Here is a 20,566-nt window from a genome sequence, read left to right as displayed (position 1 = left end):
TGTCTTCATCTTGGTAACACAGGACAGCTTATATACTACTTTTGTACTATTTTATAAATCTCCTGTAGGTTTTCTGTATACTTAGTTACTAAGGTAAACAGTATTCTAATAATTACAAGGTTTTAAAACAAAAGAGAAAATACTGTTTGTGCTATTCATCTTTTTAAAGTTTTAATTCATTGCTTTATGTGTGTATCTACATGAGTGTGTGTGTGTACATGTATATGCAGGTGAGTGTCCCTATGTTTACACGGAACAGAAGGCCTCAGATCCCATGGAGCTGGAACTACAGGGATTTGTAGATTCTACAACTAGTTATGTGAGTCCTAGAATTCAGAGTTTCATCCTCATGGTTCCATCACAGAGCATTATATGCATCTAGAAGATAAAAAGTGAATGGACTAGTTGGTTGTTATCAGTATAGCTGGAAACTCCAACCTTTTTTGACTGCCTGATGGTGGAATTGGAAGAATGTAGACAGGTGTGTTATTTATTTTATTTTATTTATTTTATTTTATTTTATTTTTTTTTTTTTTTGGTTTTTCGAGACAGGGTTTCTCTGTGTAGCTTTGCGCCTTTCCTGGAACTCACTTGGTAGCCCAGGCTGGCCTCGAACTCACAAAGATCCGCCTGCCTCTGCCCCCGAGTGCTGGGATTAAAGGCGTGCGCCACCACTGCCCGGCCTATTTTATTTTTTAAAATATGAATGTTTTCCTATTTTAAAAACACATCTACTGCAGGAGTCTATAACTCTTACAATATTCTTCAATATATGAACATTAAAACTCACATTTAAGAAGTTCTAATTCTAAAAAAGGATAGGAGAATATGTCTGAAATCATTAACACTTAGTTTCTTTGAAAATTAATTTCTGTCAATAAGCATTATTATATATTAAGTTGTTTTGCTTTAGGGAAAACACACACCTACACCCACAAACACACGTCTTTCATGCTGATGTGAAATTGTATTAGTTGCTTCTAAGTAAAAACCTCCACTTTCTCTTAAAATGGTATTCTGAATGTCCAGTGTGAAAGAGTTATCTTAGAAATGTTTGGAATTGCTCTTCAGTTGCACATCTTCTCACTGAAATTTCTGAAATATATTCCAAAACTGTGTGGTTGTATTATTTCATATGTATGGTTTTCTATGATTTTTAGCACACATACATCATTTAATGAGTGATGGCTATCATACTTATTTCAAAATGCTAGCTATAGTAATTTGTTCAAAGTATAAATTATTGATGCTTCCCTATAAAGTATAACCATGAGAAATAATTGTTGAATGGTTTAATTTAAATTTTATCATTAAAATTATTGGCATTTTAATGTAAGTAAATTTTTTTATAATGTATAATGACAAATAATAATTGCCACTGAAGATTATAAGCATTAAGGATGAGAAAGAAAAAATGATTAATTTATTTTTGGTTTTCTCCACTAATGATTATTATTATTATTATTATTATTATTATTATTATTATTATTATAGACAGGGCCTTTCAGTGTAGTTTTGTCTGTCATGGAGCTTGCTATGGTAGAGCAGGATGGCCTTGATCTTAGAGATTCCTTCACCTTCTTCTGCATCTACCCAGCTTCTTCTATTTTAACTTTTTAATATGTATTCTTCATACAAGTGTTAAAGATGAACAACCACTTGTAAATCAAAATTGGGTTTTCTGTTGTTTCATACTTTTTATTAAGTTTATAAAATTGTTTTTAAAACAGCACAGTGAAAATCCTATAATAATGTGTAGAGGAATTTAATAAGCAATGATTTTCTTAGGGGATCTTTGCTCCGGAAATATAAAACTCGCAATGTTTTTTTTTTTTTTTTTTTTTTTTTTTTTTTTTTTTTTTTTCTGTTGTAAGCTTTTGTGTGTTCCTGAATAAATATCAAAACTTGAGGATGTGATGGTGTGAAGAGGCAGGTCTTATAGGAGTTATTTAAGTGATAAGTGGGATTTGAAAAATATAAGAGGAGTTAATTGAGTGGCTAACAGACACAAGGTAGAAATGGAAAACAGGGAGAACTCTTAATGCTGTTTACCATAAGATGCCAACTATGGCTGGCTACAATTACTGAATATTTTCAAATAGCTCATAGAGGAGATTTTTGGAAATGCTCAAGACAAAAAAAGGAAGTGTCTAAATGTCTGTGGTGCAGGAAATGCTAACCACCCTGATCAGAGCCGTACACCTTTTGGATGTGCTTGTAACAGATTATCCTCTCTCTATTGAAACGTCTTGAACAAAGCGCAGTTATGGGAACCACGGGCCTTTTGCCGCTTTCACTGCCTTTGTAAAGACAGTTCACACTTTTTGGCTTCTTTCCTCATGAGAGAAAACAGAGACTTATTTCCATCTTGATATTAGTGATCAGCCCTCACTATACACCAAATATGATAGTGTCTCAATATCTTACTTTCCCAATTCTCAAAACTCTGAGAAATATATTTCTTTTATTGATAAACTAATACCACCTATGGTATTTTTGTTATAGTACACAGAACAATGGAAGATGAATATATAAAAAATGCTCAAATTTAAACTGACATTGATTTCCAAAACTGATATTTGATCACCTTTCTTAATGTAAAACAAAGCAAACTATTCAACAACAGTAATTAAAATATTACTGCCATGAAACTCCCAGGCCCCAGCAACAGGAAGAAGGTGATGAGGCTGCTTGGGTTCACCTGAATCATAGCATTTCCTCATGTAATTCATCATGATGTTCCACTATCAAAGTCTGAGATCTGGGGACACAATACACTATCATAGCACTTTTCTGGCATTTGTTGGGCTTTGAATTTGATGTGTAGCACCACAAGAAATACAGGAATTCAAAATCACTTTCTTGAATATGACCTACCATTTTTAGCTGTGTCTGTATATTATATGCTATAAGAAAGGTATGCATTTTTCTCCCCATGATTCCAAATGGCCATGATTTCAACAAAATCACCCAGCTCCCACTTTACATACTATCCTATACAGAACTTAGTAGATCATATTTTATAGCAGAAGAGTAAAAATAACATTGCTTAGGATGAACAGCAAATGTTCAGCTTTTAATCATTTATTGTTGGAACAATGCATTGTATGGAACAGGTGGTGTGTATAGCAGGAACAATCTGAATGACAACCTCTGTGCAATTGTCCACACTGAACACTAGTTTCATATTTAATGGTGAATATGGGGAAATGGAAGGCAATATCTTCTTGAGTTTAATATCCCCAGTGCTGTTCCCAAACATTTCACTACATCAAAAACCTTTTATTAGGGACTGTGGTAATTATGATGCCAGGACAAGACAAATATTTCAAATTCCCTGTGTACATTTACTACCCTTCCCAGAATGTTTATTAGCATATATTATAATGCCTTTCATTATGCATTTTCAGACAGATACATAATGTATTTTGATCATATTAATTTTCTGTTACACTATTGCCCCGCTCTCCATTCTGTTAACCCTCCTCCACTTTTAAACTATTGCCTCTCCTACATTTTTATTTCCTTTTTCTTTTAGGTAATTCAGTGAATTTCACTAAATTTGTTTATTGAAGAATGGGTAGGAAATTCCTAACTTCTAGAAGCATGTGCACCTTATCAGCAGCTACACTACTGAATAATTTTTTTTTCTTTTTCACCCATGAGCTGCTGTTTGTATACAAATCCATAGTGGGTGGATATATAGCTGACTCTGGGAAATCAGCAGAAGAAGTATGGTAAGATTTGCAATTTTCCTTCAGTTATAAGTTTCTCCCCGTGAAAGATCATCACATTGACAAAATTTCAATTTCAGACAAACCGCAACCTCAGAGTTGTTGCTGCGAAGAGTAAAAGATAAGAAAGAGAAGGAAGGGAGGAAAAGATGATGGAAAGAAGAAGAGAAGAGAAGGAAGGAGGGAGGGAGGGAGAGAGAGAGAGAGAGAGAGAGAGAGAGAGAGAGAGAGAGAGAGAGAGAGAGAGAGAGAGAAGAGGTGGATATAGTACGTTTATCCATGTGACGATTGGAAGAGAAACTGAACCAGTTTCTTCCTACAATCCAGTATATGTGGTTAGAGTGAGGTGGTATAATTTTATTTTTTTGAAACACTATCTCAAAAATGCTCCTGCCTTAATTATTCTATATAATATTAGCTATGAGTTTTCCTCATACTGATTTCTCTGTATAACAAAAAATGTCTTTAATAACAGGAGTCAATGGAGTAACCTGGGGAAGAACCATTACCTCAAAGAACTAAAAAAGAAAAAAAAAGAAAAAGAAATCATACATGGGCTTGAGACAAATGGTTTGGGCTTCATTTGCCTGGATCCAAAAATTCAAAGTGGGGAAAAATTTTTATGTTTCAGCCCAATTACAGACTTCTAGCATCCTAAATCATAGGCAAGAGTTTGCAGTCACTTGACTATGAGTTCAGGCTTTATTGGAGCCTGTAAAAACATATTTTGAGTTCAGGAGAAGCTGGATTGCTTAGAAAAACATTTCCTAAAGCCAACATAACAAGTGCATGTTTGTTAGTCCATTAACTGCTAACGTATAGCACAAGTTATCACATGCAACAGCAAAAGTTTCAGTGCTACTCAAGTACACTGAATGTTCATGAATTCATAACTCTTATTTTAGTATAGAAATGTCCCTTTGCATAATTTTTATACACAAAATGCTTCTGAAATTATGTACAAAATACATTTCAACATCTAGAGAAATTTATCTTAATTTTTTATTATGCATTTTCTGATTCTATGTCAAAAGCCAGGTGTCTATGTGCATGTGGATTTATGTGTATATATGTGTATAAAGTGGTATATGTATATAAAGTATACATGAACCTGCAGGCTGGTGACTGCCACGAATTGGCCCACCGGGAGTACCACGACCGTAGGAGAATCAGGGCTTGGGTAGTCAGGAAAGCAAAGATTCGGCGACTGACAGACAGACAACAAACACACTCATAAGTGGTTTGAATCTGCTGCAATTTTACTTCTGCAAATCAGTAGTTTATATACAGAAAAGAAAACTATCAAGTCATACAGGGAACAACACGAGCTTGGCAATAATTCAATTACAGCATCTTTTAAAAAAAAATCAAGCACACAGTTACTAATCGGCGCTAGACATATCCCTTCACTCACAAGAACTTTATGACCCAAAGAGCAGTCTGTGTTTTATAAACTTAGTACAGTCCCTAGACTTGTGAAGGCTTCTTTGCAGTTGCGGCTGTGTCCTTCATCTTTATCTCAGCCGCTCGCTAGTTTATTATGCACTTCTACTTTTCTGGTTCTCATGACCCATTTAGCCAATTTGGATGCTGCAGATCCTCCCTAAGTATTTCTTTAGTTCTTTACCATGTATCTCTTTTAATATAAAACCTTTTTACCTGCTGAAATATGGACTCTTGTACTTTTACACCTGTAAGGGGAAGGAGTTCTGCTGTAGTACTTAAGTTTTCCATGCTGAACTTCCTCAACAGAGGGGCCCACCATCTGCCTCCTATGAGATAATGTTTTCTGCCATAAATCACTTTAGTTGGGATTCCTAAAGGATTCCTAGTGGGTGAGTGTTCATTCCCTAGAAGTGCCTGAACTATTATACTTTCTATTATCTAGCGGCTTGAGGCTTGAGGTCTTTAAGGAATAGTTCATTTTGCTATATCTAAATAAGGTCCATGTCCAGCTTCCCCTTTCCTCCACAGTTCACAACCCAACCATTCATTAATTTTGGCTGTGATTTATAGATTAATTAGAACATTATCAGAAAAGCAGTTATACAGAACCCATAGCCCAGAGAGCTCATGATCTGTGAAGCACGTCTCCTTCGAGAAGGAGGCATAACACGGGTACTCTGCCAGGGACCTCCAGGGAGCTTAGTCCTGTGGGACACGTATCTCCCGTCCGCTATTATTGACATAATTGTTCATGTCACACGGACAACACTGGAGTTGGTGTGGCAGGTGACCATGCAATTCAGAAGAGGGCATTATTTCCCTTGATGTAAAGTTGTAGGTGGTTGTGAGTCACCTGATGTGGGGGATGAAAATTGAATTCGTGTCCTCTACAAAAGCATTTCATGTTCTTAAATGATTTGACTCTTCTCAATCCACAGTATTCAGATTTTGGAAAAAAAAAGATTCTTTTTCTACCTAATTCAGAGACAAAAAATTCTTTCTGATTTATCCTTATTTTCATACATTGGTTTACTGTTTATTGGATGGCTCTAATTAGAAATATACTTATTTGTTCTACAATATACATGACTAAATGAAAAACTATCCCATCTGATCCCTCCCCTTGGAGCTCCAAGAGCCCCACAGAAGAGGAGGTAGAATAATTGTAGGAGCCAGAGGGGTCAAGGACACCAGGAGAACACAGCCCATAGAATGAACGAAACAGGGCTCATAGGGGCTCACAGGGATTGAAGCTGCAACACAAAGCCTGCAAGGGTGGGTGCTGGGTCCTCTGCAAATGTGTTATGGTTGTTAGCTTGGTGTCTTCATGAGACTCCTAAGAGTGGAAGTGGGGTGGGTGTCTCTGACTCTTTTCCTTGCTCTTGGGATCCTTTTCTTCTTATTGGGTTGCCTCACCCAGGGCTTCTGCCTTGTTATAATGTATCTTGTTATGCCTTGTCCAGCTGATATCCCAAGGGAGTCTGCTCTTTTCTAACTGGATATGGAGGAGGAGGAGGTCTGGGGGAGAGGGGACCCTGGGGGGAGGACTGGAGCAAGGGGAAACTGTAGACTGAATGAAAGAAGAAGAAATAAATAAAATTTAAAAAATGAAAGACTCTTATATCTAGCATCTCAGTGGACAAAGAAAGTTAAATGATGAGTAATGACACAAAAGGGAATATACATAAAGTAATCACTATATTCATTCACCTTAGGAATAAGGTTTTTTTTGGGGGGGGGAAGACAAATTAAATGAAATTGGAGGAAAGTTTAAATTATAAATAAAATAAATTCCAAAGAATGGAAAATGCCCCAAATGTGATACTACTAAGATTTATGTGTAAGAAGAGCACTAACGTAAAGGCCCAGAATGAAGAGTGCTTGATGAATTCCAAATAAACTCACTTTGCAGAAGAGAGGGAAAAAAGATTGAAAGAGCCACAAGACCAGCATGTCTGCTATGATATAGTGTCATTTGTATAACAGGAAACCCATGAAAATTTAAGAATATGGTCACCTAAAGCAAGACATACATGTCTCCACCAATTGACATAACAACACAAATGAGGGAAACTTTGCCAAATCCCACTTTTATGAAGAGCTACATATAATTAATTGCTACTGAGGGGGAAATCTGTCTTCTCAAGAGATGATTTTACTGATGGGTTATCCAAACACTAATGGTTATCCCTGAAACACACACACACACACACACACATACACACACACACACACACACACACACACACACACTCTCACACACTCTCACACACACACACACTAAATGGACTCATCTGGTCTTAACTATACATGCAGGCATACACATGTGTGTGTAAAACACTAATATATAAAAGTTTATGAAGCTGAGAGGGAGTGGAGGCAGGTGAGGAGTTAATGTGGGGTGGAAATAATGTAAATATTGTACCTACATATAAAATTTCCAAAATGCCTAATAAAATAAATGTTAAGAAAAAAAAGGATTTGTTTTCTGAATGGAATTTTTAGTGGATGAGAATCATATGGCCAAACAAATCTAATCATAAGTTCTCTTGATGGTATAATAAAAAATTTACGTTTTCTTGTAACTAAAGAAGAAAGCAAGTCAGCGACACCACACACTGATTTCTATGTTAAAATGATGACTTTTCTTTGTAGTGAGTGCAACATAACAAACAAAGAATGTCACACAGTAATGACTAGATGGTGATTAAAGTGGAATGGACAAAGTTGTTGATGATTGAGAAATTTTGGAATAAATGAATGCCGAGTACATTGTAAACTGAAAGTCTGAATGATTTCTGAGGTATGAGTGAGAGTTGAGAAGGGGAGGTAGAAATGAAAAATAACTGAGAAGTCATTTCTGAAAATCCACGGGAAGTTTAATATAAACAAGTATTCTTTCTAAGACTGCAATGTAAGGAGGTAAACTAAAGAAAGAAACATCAGTCATCGAATCGGTTTTATGAAGAGTCATATTGACAGACAGTATCACTGGAGAACCAGAAATATAATTGAGAATTCTTAAGCACATATACACCGTTGTGTAAATATCAAAATGGTACATGCTATGGCATGTAATGAGTGAAACACGTCATACGTTATCTCTTGCCTTGAAGTCCTATTATCTACCATCTGTGAAGACAAGGTAGCTATGTCCTTATTTTGTTGTAATATTTTATTCTTTGTAGATGCCCTGCATTAACAGTGATGCCTGTAAGCTCAGCATGCATTAAGGAATCATCTTCCTCCTGCATGTCTCATTATTATTGCTTTGGTTGTTCTTGTTTGACTGTTCTTTTCTCCTTAGCTTACCTAAAATCCCAACACAGCAAACCTTGTGAATATCCTTCTCACAACTAGGCTTGGAGCACTACTCAAAGAAGTAAGTACTTCAGTCTTACTCATGATACCAACAGACCAGGCAGAGACTGTACTTGACTGCAGTGCTTAGCTCTCATGCACCTATCATCATGATACCTACTTTTATTCATCCCTTGAAATTATTTATATAATTTCTAGCTTTCTTTAGTATTTAACTCTATCCATGGAATCTCTTTACATGCAACGGGATTTAAGATTATTTTCCAGGAACTTCTTAACTCTGGGATCATTCCTAGTAGGAGATGACAGAGTCAGTAACGAAGAAGACACATTATTCATCTTCTTATTGTCTATAGTTCCATTGTAGATGGTTATTTTCCTTATCAGATAATATTTCCTGAATTCTTTGAAGAGTTAAGCTCATGATTCAGCTCATCTAAGTCCTGGATGGTGTCCATATTCTCTTGTGCCTGTTTGTCTCCATCTGTTCTTCTAAATGGCCACTTCCCAGCAACAGTTTGACAGCAGTCTCCCAGGACACAATAACATCTTGATATCAACATATAATGGAATTGGAACTTTTCCTTACCCCGAAGAATCACTGTTTCACACAGAGGACACATGCTTAGGAAGTTCTAACTTCCTAGCTAGAGGCAAAGTTCCCTGTTTTTTTCTTCCAGTAGAACCTCCGCATATGGCCACAAAACTTTCAGTATGATTAGCTTACACCACTTTGCAAGTCAACCTAAGAGATGGCAATGTCCTACAATTTTTGAAGCAATCTGTCCACCAAATGGCACTAGTTGTATCCAATTATATTATCATTTCTCATAATCATGGCTAAAGATAAAAGACAGAATGAAGAAATTTTAAGTTTTTAATAGCACAAAACTTTTGTATATCTGATAAATACGATTCTCTTGTCATCTAAGATTTCACAGACAGTATTATTAGGTTAAGAAAAGAGCCGAGAATTTCTTTCTAATAACTTGAAATATATGTCTTTGTATACTCTTGAATTTCCCTATATTTAAATCTCCCTTTGAAGGCACATTCCTAGTCAGTAATGATCTTCCTGCCAATGCTGCAGAGCTGGGCCTTATTAAAGCAGCTTTACCTTGGTGACACAATTCAAGTGAACCTGCCAAATAGAATGTAGCCTAATTAGTACAAATGAAAGAAAAGAGGCAATTAGCCAATAGGGTAATTACCAGTAGAAGAGACTGGAAATATGAACCAAGACCACTGAGAAAACTTCCTCCCAGGAGCTATAAAGTTATGCTCACCTATTATTCAAAACACACTTTGGACAATGAGGTTTTAATTCATCCCACATTTTAACTCAAGGGTATTTATTCAGGATTATGAACTACAATTGTCATTTTTGTTAGTAATTGCTAAATTTAATAGGCCATGTAGATTTTAATAGAGATCATCATTCCTGTCATTTGTCAGTAAACATCAGATAAGATATAGTATAGTGTTCAGAAGATTGTCAGCACACATTAAAGGTGTACCTACCTTACACAATGGAAACATATTATCATAATGTGCTCAATGTTCTAAAATGCTTAGTTTTATCCATGCCACACATTTTTAAATGGCTGATGCTATCTCTTTGAAGTTTAAATTATATATTTAATTTTTTATTATTTTTTTTTCATTTATCTTACATCTTAACCACAGTTTCCATCCCTACTCTACTCCTGTTCTTTCCTGCTCTCTCCCCTCTGTATCCCCTGCCCCCATCAACTCCTCCTCTATCTCCATTCAGAAAGAGGCAGGCTTCCCATGAGTATCAATTTTTTTTTCATGATGTTTCTTTTGTTAGCCTTTTACTCTCTGTTAGTAATTATAAAATCTCAAGGGCTTTTTCATGGCAAAATTAAAGATGGAGGAAAAAAGAAATATTTATTTAAACAGATGAATCTACTTTATATAAATGACTGAATACAAAACTGGTAAATTGCTATACACAATAAACATGTTTAACAAATAAAGCAAAGAGGTTAAAAAAAATCCCTAGCTGTGTCAGACAAGATGCACTTAGGTTGTGATGTGCAATGAAAATATCACATGATGATGACGCTAGCTTGAAAAAACTAAAATAAACTGAACCAGAATAATTTCTTTTGATTCTAATGCATAAATGTGACCTGATCTGAATCATTGTTATGAGCATACAAACACCTTTTGATGGGAACAAAAAGGAAATGAATATATTTCTTTAAATAATGATCATGTATATAAGATGATAAAATTATGGTTTGATGGAAAGGTAGTAATACCAAATCTGAACTTATTAACACTATGCATTTAAATTTGGCAAAACGCATAATTCTATGCAAAAAATAGTTATTCAAATGTTGATATTTATTTGTAACAAGTGTGTATGGTGGTAACCTATTTTGAAAATTTAGTATTTTTAATTTCTCTTATTTCCTATTTTAAATACAATGGTATCGAAAAGTAATTTAGCACCAATTATTAAAGGATTTAGTGTTTGGCCAGAAGTTGGCATACTTTTGGTTTTAGTGGAGAAAACATAGTGAGAGCAGGTCTGAAACTGAAGAATGGTTACAGTTATTATTTTTTGGAAAACTATTTTAATATATTATTGATTAAAAACAAGCCAACTGACGGTATCCACTATCACAATATTAACTTAGTGATACCTAAGTAAATATAACTTGTGTATAAGCAAAGAGTATTAAAAGAGGAAGTTTTGTACTTCATACAAACACCACCTATAGGACCAGATACACTAGAGACATGAAAACAAAACACAAGATAAAATCCAAAATCCGTCTATAATACTCCTATACCATTCGGATTTTTACTGAGGATTCATATCTTAAAATTAAAATATTTTAATATAGTAACATAATATAATGTGACTTGAGCCAATGTACATCCAGAAAGATAATGGAGCACATAAGAGGGTGATTTTTTTTTTTTTTTTTTTTTTTTTTTTTTAGCAGAAACTCACCAAACAGAGCATGGACTTTGAGCTAAAAGCAGCAAAAATATAGGAATAAAGGTTTCATTGCTTAATGAGAGGGGAAATATAGGGTCCAGGCATGATTCTCTCATTAACTCCACAGATGTTTCCTCTCATAGCTAAATTCTACTTTAAAGTTTACATCCATAAACAACAAATGACTTATCAATCTACAAAAATAAACCCCATCCATCAGTTGAAGGATATTAGGTTGCTTACACTTCCCAACTTTATGACTAATATGGCAATGAAATTTCTGAGCAACAATCTGTAGGGTAGGATGTTGAGTCCTTTGTGACTAGGTCATGGTGTAGCATATCCAGGTCATATGGTAGATCTATGTTTTAGGTTTTGACAGGTCTCACACCCATTGTAAAAGAAAGTTCTTTTTACAGCAGATAGAGAATATTAGAGAAATACATACCTGATCAATATGCAAAGAACAAATGACCATGGGATGACCAATCACCACTGAGGTCAAATAATACATCTACAGCATAACCACTACATCTAAGATTCAAGAAATATCATGGTGGGGAAGAGGGCAGATTATAAGAGGTAGAAGACCAGATCATCTGCTGTTTGATCATCAACTTCTGTTTTCTTCAAAGTATCTGATAAAATTCCTCTGATTATGTGACAAGGGGAAATATTCTCATATCTCAGAGGGCCATTTGGTGAAACCTGTGATGATTACAAATGCACGGGTAAAGAATACAAAAACAGAAGGTGCAGACATTTAAAGGGAGGAATCCTTGAGAAATTATGTTACTATCCTGTTGAGTTCCATCTGAAACTCCTTAAATGTGGGTGATTGAGTATTGCTTAAGCTGATACTTGTAAAATAGTAAGACATATGGAAATATGCACAGTGTAATAATAAATATATGTTTTTTTTCTCTGAAGTAATGAGGAGCTACTATTGTCTTTAAGCAGTAAATAAATTCCTGTGAATCTAAGTATATACATACACATAAATGTATGTGTGTATATATGCATGTGTGTATACTTGTATGCATAGGCTAATATATATTAATATTATGTATTTCAATAAAACAATATATCGTGCCTTTTGAAGTATACCTAATATGAAATGTCTGTTAAGTGCAAACATTTCTGATTCTTCTTTTTTTGACCATAATATTCTTTGTGGAATTATTTAGACTTTTCCACTAACTGACATATCCAGCTCTTTTGTAGTGTAAAATGTTCTGTCTTGAATATTCTTGAATACATGAACATGTACAATTTTGTAAATGTGTTTACATTATGTTTTCCTGGAAGTGGCTTACAGCTATTCTTATCGCCTTTATTCTCAGTTAGTAGTTACTAGTGAGTCTATCTCATGGACTTCTTACAGCTACTTGCAAATGTTGTTTATTTGTCTAAATGAACTTCTGCTGATTCATAATGACTAGCAATTACTTATTCCCTATGTAGAACACTTACTTATCACTAGGAACAGACTCCATTTTCCTCTTTAACTATTTATATTTAAACCAGATCTTGATAACCTCTACTTTCTCTTTTAGAGAAATAGTAATGCAACTGGAGATTTTATAGTTTTCCTTTGTCTCAGGTTGATCTGATGTCATGCTCACAGCAGATAAACATGTGTCTATGGGAGGTATTTTTTGTTTACCTAATTACCAGGGTGACAATATCATCCCATTAAAAATATCTCAGTATCTGCTCAGTAATGTCAAAAAGGAGCAGAATTGTGATTTGAATATTATAAATTTTCCTTTCATTTATATTACATGCAAACACTTTGAAATACAAAGTATGCTTTTATTTAGAACTATGTATGTTCATATTTATGGTTTCGTTGAGCTTGTTTCATGGAATTGCTTTTTTGGGGGGTGCTGTTTATTTTTTTAACAATAGTTTCCACATGATTAATGAGGAAAATCAAATGAAATTTCATAAACAACAGAAATAAGGGCTATAGTTAACTTTTAATTTTGAAATGCATTTAGAAACAAAACAAATAGATAAAAATTCATGAATCCTAGAATGAACTTGGACCACAAATGAAATAATTTAAATGGCTATTAATTGACTTATAGACACCATGTATAAGTGTCTTAGAAATGAAGTATAAATTTTAACCTGACATTTCTTAAACTGTTTCACAAAACAGAGTGGAGGAGGCTACCAAATTCATTCTGTGAATCAAATATTACCCTGCTAACAAAATTTGAAAAGATACAAGAACAAAAAAATAACACTACAAATTTGCCTAATAAATATAGATGCAGAAAATTTCAACCAAATACATGAAAACTAAACTCAAGAACACATTCAAAATTTAATGCATCATGACCAAAAAGTTTTTTTCCCAGGGATGCAAGGATAGTTCAGCATATGTAAACCAATAGATGTAGTTCACCATAGGAATAAGGTTGATGACCCAAATCACATTGAGATCTCTATAATGCAGAAAGGTCATTTGCAAAGTTCAACTTGTCTTCATGCTCATCTGCACTCTTGTTCAATATTGTGCTCCAAGTTATAACCACAAGGCAAAAAGAAAGATATAAAAATGAGAAAAGAAATTGAAATTATTCCCATTTGAAGATGACACAATTATGTACTGCGTAGATCCTATAACCTCTAAAAGAAAATGCCAAGATTTAACCCTATAAGTAAAGTTGTACAATGCAAATCAATGCACAAAAACAGTAGCTTTCATGTATATTAAAGTCTTAGTTAGCGTTTCTATTGCTGTGAAGAGACATCACAACCATGGCAACTCTTAGAAAGAAAAGCATTTAATTGGGGAGGCTCACTTAACAGTTTCAGAGGTTCAGTTCATTATCATCATTGTGGGACATGGCAGCTTGCAGGCAGACATGGTGCTGGCTACATCTTGATCAGAAGGCAATGGGAAGGTCTGTGACACTGAGCAAAGCTTAAGCAAAAGAGACCTCAAAGATTGTCCTGACCCTGACGAACTTCCTTCAACAAGGCCATACCTACTCTAACAAAGCCACACCTCCCAAGAGTGCCACTCCTTATGAGCCTAAGGGTACCAATAACATTCAAACTACTACAATTAGTAACAAGTTTTCTAAAAAAGTATTTAGAAATAGTATCACAATCACTGTAATTCCACCTGAATAAACTACCTAGGAATAAACTTCTCCAAGTATATTAAAGATTTACATAATAGAAACTTTAGAAAATTGAAAAATGAAATTCAAGGTACTAGGTGAGAGAGAGAAGAGAGAGAGAGAGAGAGAGAGAGAGAGAGAGAGAGAGAGAGATAGATTCCATGTTTATGGAATATTGTGAAATTAGTCAGATTACCTTAAAAAAATTCCTAATGATTTAATTTAATTCCCCCAAAAATTCCAATGACATTATTCATAAAACTAGTAAATACAAAGCACATTTTTTTTTTTTGTTCAGAAAAACTACCTTAACAAAACTTAATTTTTATAAGTTAGTGATAATGATAAATTCATGTTGTTTTAGGATACTTTGACTTATGACTTAAAACAAATTCAAAACAGAGGACAAGATTCAAGATCATGAACTTTATGTAAATAAAAATTAGTTGTAAAAGAAAAATGCTGCCGGGTGGTTGTGGTGCTGCCTTTAATCCCAGTACTCAGGAGGCAAAGCCAGGTGGATCTCTATGAGTTCGAGGCCAGCCTGGGCTTCTACGTGAGTTCCAGGAAGAGGCACAAAGCTAAACAGAGAAACCCTGTCTCGAAAAACCAAAAAAAAAAAAAAAAAAAAATGAAGAAAAATGCCAAAATGCATATTAACATATACAACTGGTTGGGCATTTAAAAATTCTACCTCAAGGGGAAAAATATGTGGGAACCTGTGTATGTAAAAAAGTATCCACATACTAAATGAACATTGATAAATATTTGATATTTATTAAAGACCTCTATACAATCAATATTGTATAAATTTTTTCATGTGATATATATAGCCACAAAATGTCCAATAGAGATAACTTCTACTCACTCTGACATATATGAAGTAATGAAGGACCAATATTACTATCAAATATCATGTCTCTTATTGTCCTAGAGTCAAGTATTCTCATAAACTTGCAACAGGAATATCCAAGCTTGAAAGAGCACACCTGCTCACTGGCTTAGTCATCACTCCTCACAAGAGGACAAACAGTCTCACAGATGACAAAGGAAGAGTAATTACCAGTCTAGATATTCTTGGACTGCATCTAAGTTTTCAGGAAATTACTATAATAGTAGTTTGCATTAATGAATAAATTAGAACTACATAAATTGTATAAAAATACAACTTGTTAGAAAGTACTATTTTTGAGAGTTCTTTCCATATCTATAAGTCATGGAGAAATGTGTGACTGTTAATATTTCATCATACAGTCATGAACATTTAAACCTCAATCAAATATATAAATATAGAAATAAAGTACATAATAGTAAGTGTTAAACAGTTTTTTTAAATGTTTTTTTACTTATATATCTTTATTTCTTCATACATACACATGCATATTTATATGGAAATTGCATTAAAGGTAGTCTTAACAAATTAATAAAAACAAAATATGAAAAACTGGTAAAGGCAAAGAAATTTCACAATGTATAGAGTGAATGTATATATGTTTCTGTAATTGTACCATGTGCTATAATAACAAATAGTTACATGCTAGAGACAATCAGTAACAGAAGCAAAAGGATTTCTGAAGTGTGCATAGGGTGGCAAAAGGAAGACATAAATGAAAAATAGATTGGAAGTTATAACTGCCATTCCACAGTAAGGTTAAAAATGAGTACCTTTTCTAAGGAATGCAGTGTAGAGAATTGAAAGGAAGCTTCAATCATCTAATAGAATTTATGGAGAATTGAAAAGATGGCATCACTGGTGAATCTGAGAGAGAATTGAGATATAATATCAAATCAACTCCTAATGACTTATAGTTATACCCTTAGTCTAATGCATCTCTCAACTTCATGAGAGATGCTTCTATTTGAAGTAGATGCCAATCAGCATAGAGCTCATAACTGGCCAAGGTGCAGAAACAAAGAGATCTTGGAGTATCCATCCCATGGGACAATTATATCCTATACTTCAAGGTTTAGGGAAAGACTGCAAGAGCCAGAGGTGGTATATGACTATACAGAAACATTGTCTTCTTGATACAGCAGGGAACCTGAACATATGAACACACCATGGTTATGGTATCATACACAATACCTGTGTGAGTCCAAGCCGGACCAGATTCCAGCATGAGGATGAGAGATGGTCATGAAGTCCTAGTTCTGTGGAGCTATTTGTGACTGATATAGCTTCTGTGAGAGGGAGAGTCAATTTTAGGAGTATTCAGCAGAATACACATAGCAGTCCAATGGATGTAAATAAAGTTGTACTGCTCAATACCAAATAAATGCCAGCATTATGCTTTGTTAAATGATGTGATGGACATCAAAAGTGAATCAAGTTTGTTTGCTTCATCAGTGCCTCAGCTTGCTATATCCACAGAGATTTAGAAATGTATTTGGCCCTCTGAAAAGGCCTCAAATATAATTTACAATGCCAGTAGCATTTTAACATTTTTGTAGAAAGTTTACAATATTTTCAAATCAGTGAAGTAAGAGATATTTGAAGATATAACATTTTAATTACATGTAGTTTTCTCACTTTCAAAAAAGCATACTGTATTTACCTGGTTATATGCAGGTTCCTTAAATGCAAAATGTATACACATACAGACTGTAAAAGCTCATGGGCACATGAAAATAGCATAGAGAATTCTGTAATAATTTTTAATAACCAAAACAAGTGTTTACATAACTCAGGTTTTAATTTTTTGAATTCATATTTTAATGTGTTGCTTAAAAATTGTTAGCTTATGTATTCATCTTAATAGTTGCCTTTCCATTAACTTTATTCCAAATCCCATGCTACAGATATTTATTCTTAATATAACCCTATATCTTTGTTCTGATACATAATAGTTTAACAAATTAATGGTGACTGAATAAGTAAAAGAGTGAATGAGCATATAACTATAACATATTAAAAGGCAATAACTATAACATAATGATATCTAAAAGATGTCCTAGTCAAACATACCTTATAAATTAAGCGGACATGTACAACAGGGTTAGAGGAGAGTGAGGCCAATAATAAGCAAGCAATTACTTGATTAAATCCTATTTTCTTTGTCTTCCTGGAAGATAAATGTGGATCAAGAAAGAATACAATTTTGTACAACTTTTTTTTTTTTTTATCCTGACAGTTTGTCAGTCTTGTAAGTGTTCATCTCTCATTAAATGTTTCGAAAGAATCCATGTATGGATAAATTAACAAGTTGACTATGTCAAGATCAAGGGAGTCACATGTTAGAGCAAAACTCAGCTGGAGTACATTTGTAATGATGACCAGAAGGGGGAAGCAAAGGGTAGTATTGCAGCAGGATTAAGGAGCGAAGGGACCCCTGGGAAAATTCTCAGAAAAAAACAGAATGTAGTGGCAAGTCCTTGCCAAAGAACACAAGAGGCATTTATGTGACAGAGACTATGCAGGAGTTGAGAGGAAAGTTGTTCCCAAAGCCAAGTCAAACCGTTAATCAAGGCTAAAGGGAGTTGAAGAAACCTGGGAGAAAAATGCTAAAATATGACACACTGAGAAAAATGCATACACTAGGTTCAAAAACAAAGCATCACAGGCTTCAGGAAAGCAGTCAAGTGGAAAATGCCTTCTGACAGGCCCTCTGCTGCTCTGAGTCTTGTAACCTCTTGGTCTGATTTGGGGACAAAGATCTCTACTTCTTAAACTGATAAAATCTGACTTAGTTTCCTAGGTCACCCAACCTAAAACTCTATAAATTTGAATTTTAATAAGTATTCAGTGTTGAGGAAACATGAATTGAAGAGTAATTTTTTTCCCACAGATCCAAGAAACTGTATAATAAGGTTGGAGTTGATGAAGATTTATCATAAAAAACATGATCAAGTTTTAGTTCATAAATCTAGAGAGATGGAACATTTCACTCAATAGCTCTTATCTTCTGTAATTATTCTTAAATTAATTAAGTAGACCTCATAATGTTCCTTAGGTGCCTTGAGAACTGGAGAAAATAGCAAAATTTAGAAAGATATCTTCCATGTTGACCTTCTAGTAACTGCTGATTTTTCTAATTTAAAGACAGCATCTGCTTCAAAATCCATGCATGGACTAGGGAAATGATTCAGATATAAATTATTCTTTCAGTCCAGATCAGAGGACTTAATTTTAGCAGAAGTCTGTAGCCAAGATGACTCCACATTGTAAAATGTAACACAAATCTTAAAAGGTCTTATTAATAGAAAACCTGGAGCCAGATATTGGGGTGAAAACTGTAAGATCAAAGAATCAGAACAAGCCACAGCCAACCTCACATAACAGCTCCTCAGCTGATCTTGTTTCCTCACACTGAGTCTCTGAGTCCTCATCTGAATGGATCTCAGCTGAACTGCTTAAAAGCCTCTAGTTCCTGGTGCTCATTTCTTATATACTTTTCTGTTTTCTGCCATCATTTCCTGGGATTAAAGGCCTGTGTCCTTCCCAAGCAAAGACATGAGTTCTCAAGTGCTGGATTAAAGGTATATGCATTCAGTATCCAGCTACTCACTATGTAGACCAAGCTGGCCTCAGACTCAGAGAGATCTGCCAGCCTCTGCCTTTTGAGTTCCTGTACTAAAGGCATATAACATCATATTAATCACAGCAAGGGCTCTTAACTCCTGAGACATCTCCAGCCCGGTAATATTAGAAATTCATTGTAATCTGTAAGGAAATAAAGAACCTGTGTGGGTAAATTCTAAATTCCATTAAATTATGTCCTATTATTTGTTTTTAATTTTGTAGAGGAAATTAAATTGATTGATAATTATATACAATGTTTATGTTTTTTACATAGATTAACAATAAAATATACAAAAATTAAAAAAATAAATGTGCACAATTTTGAAACAGATAGTGTTAAAATAAGATGCATGATATAATCTCTAGTTACAGGAATAGTGATTAAAATAACTTAAATTAGTTAAATCATGAATAAAAATTCAGAATTCTACATGAAACATAAATAGAATGCCTAGAAGTATAAATTAAGTTATTATATATAATGTATGTTTTTAAAATTTATTATGTACATTTAGAAAGTCAAAGCTTCAGTTCTTAAAAGTGTTCAGAATATGATTCATGGTTCCAATTAAAAATAGACTATGCAGTAATCATTCTGTAAAAGAAGAGAGGTGCCACAAAAAGATTAGAGGCTGAAAAATAATATGCTTCAACTGGAATACAGAAACGTGTCCATAGACATTACAGTTGTATTTCTCTAAACATCAGTGGGGCTTTCCAACAAATTTACCCAATTCTGATCATTGCATACAATATGACTCTTACTACAGAGTTAAACTTTATTACAAAATGAGAATGAAGCAGCCCCATTATGATTTAGAAATTTTAATTTTTTTATTAACACTATTAAAATAATGTTTTTTTTGTTTGTTTGTTTGTTTGTCTGTCTCATGCAGGGTCTCTCTATGTAGCCCAGGTTGTCATGGAACTCGGTGGCTCTCAGCTACTCACTAAATAGACCAGGCTGACCTTGAACTCATAAGGATCCTCTTCCATATCCAGTCTAATATTCTAGATTTTAAATATATCAGGCAATCATGGTTGGTCTGGGAAAGTGGAGTTGTGCAAGAAGAGGTTTGGGAACACGTTTTATATGTTCATTTGCATAGTGAAAGTTTTAGATTTGAATATCATTTTTTATAGATTTGATCAAAATCAGTCATGGGAATATTGAGCTCCAGGGTATTGATCAGCTTGATGCCTAACTGGGTAATCTACAACTCACTCCTTATATGACATATAAAAGGTAACAATAATTCAGGTTCACCACTTCAACACAGAAAGTACAGACAAACACATGCTGTATATGTGTGTGTGTGTGTGTGTGTGTGTGTGTGCGCGCGCGCGCGCGCGCGTGTGTGCGTGCATGCGTGCCTGTGTGTGTGTGTGTGTATGTGTGTGTGTGTGTGTTTGTTTGTGTGTGTGTGTG

Source organism: Peromyscus leucopus, chromosome 6, assembly GCF_004664715.2.
Source record: "Peromyscus leucopus breed LL Stock chromosome 6, UCI_PerLeu_2.1, whole genome shotgun sequence".
Taxonomy (NCBI): domain Eukaryota; kingdom Metazoa; phylum Chordata; class Mammalia; order Rodentia; family Cricetidae; genus Peromyscus; species Peromyscus leucopus.
This window is presented reverse-complemented; position numbering follows the sequence as displayed.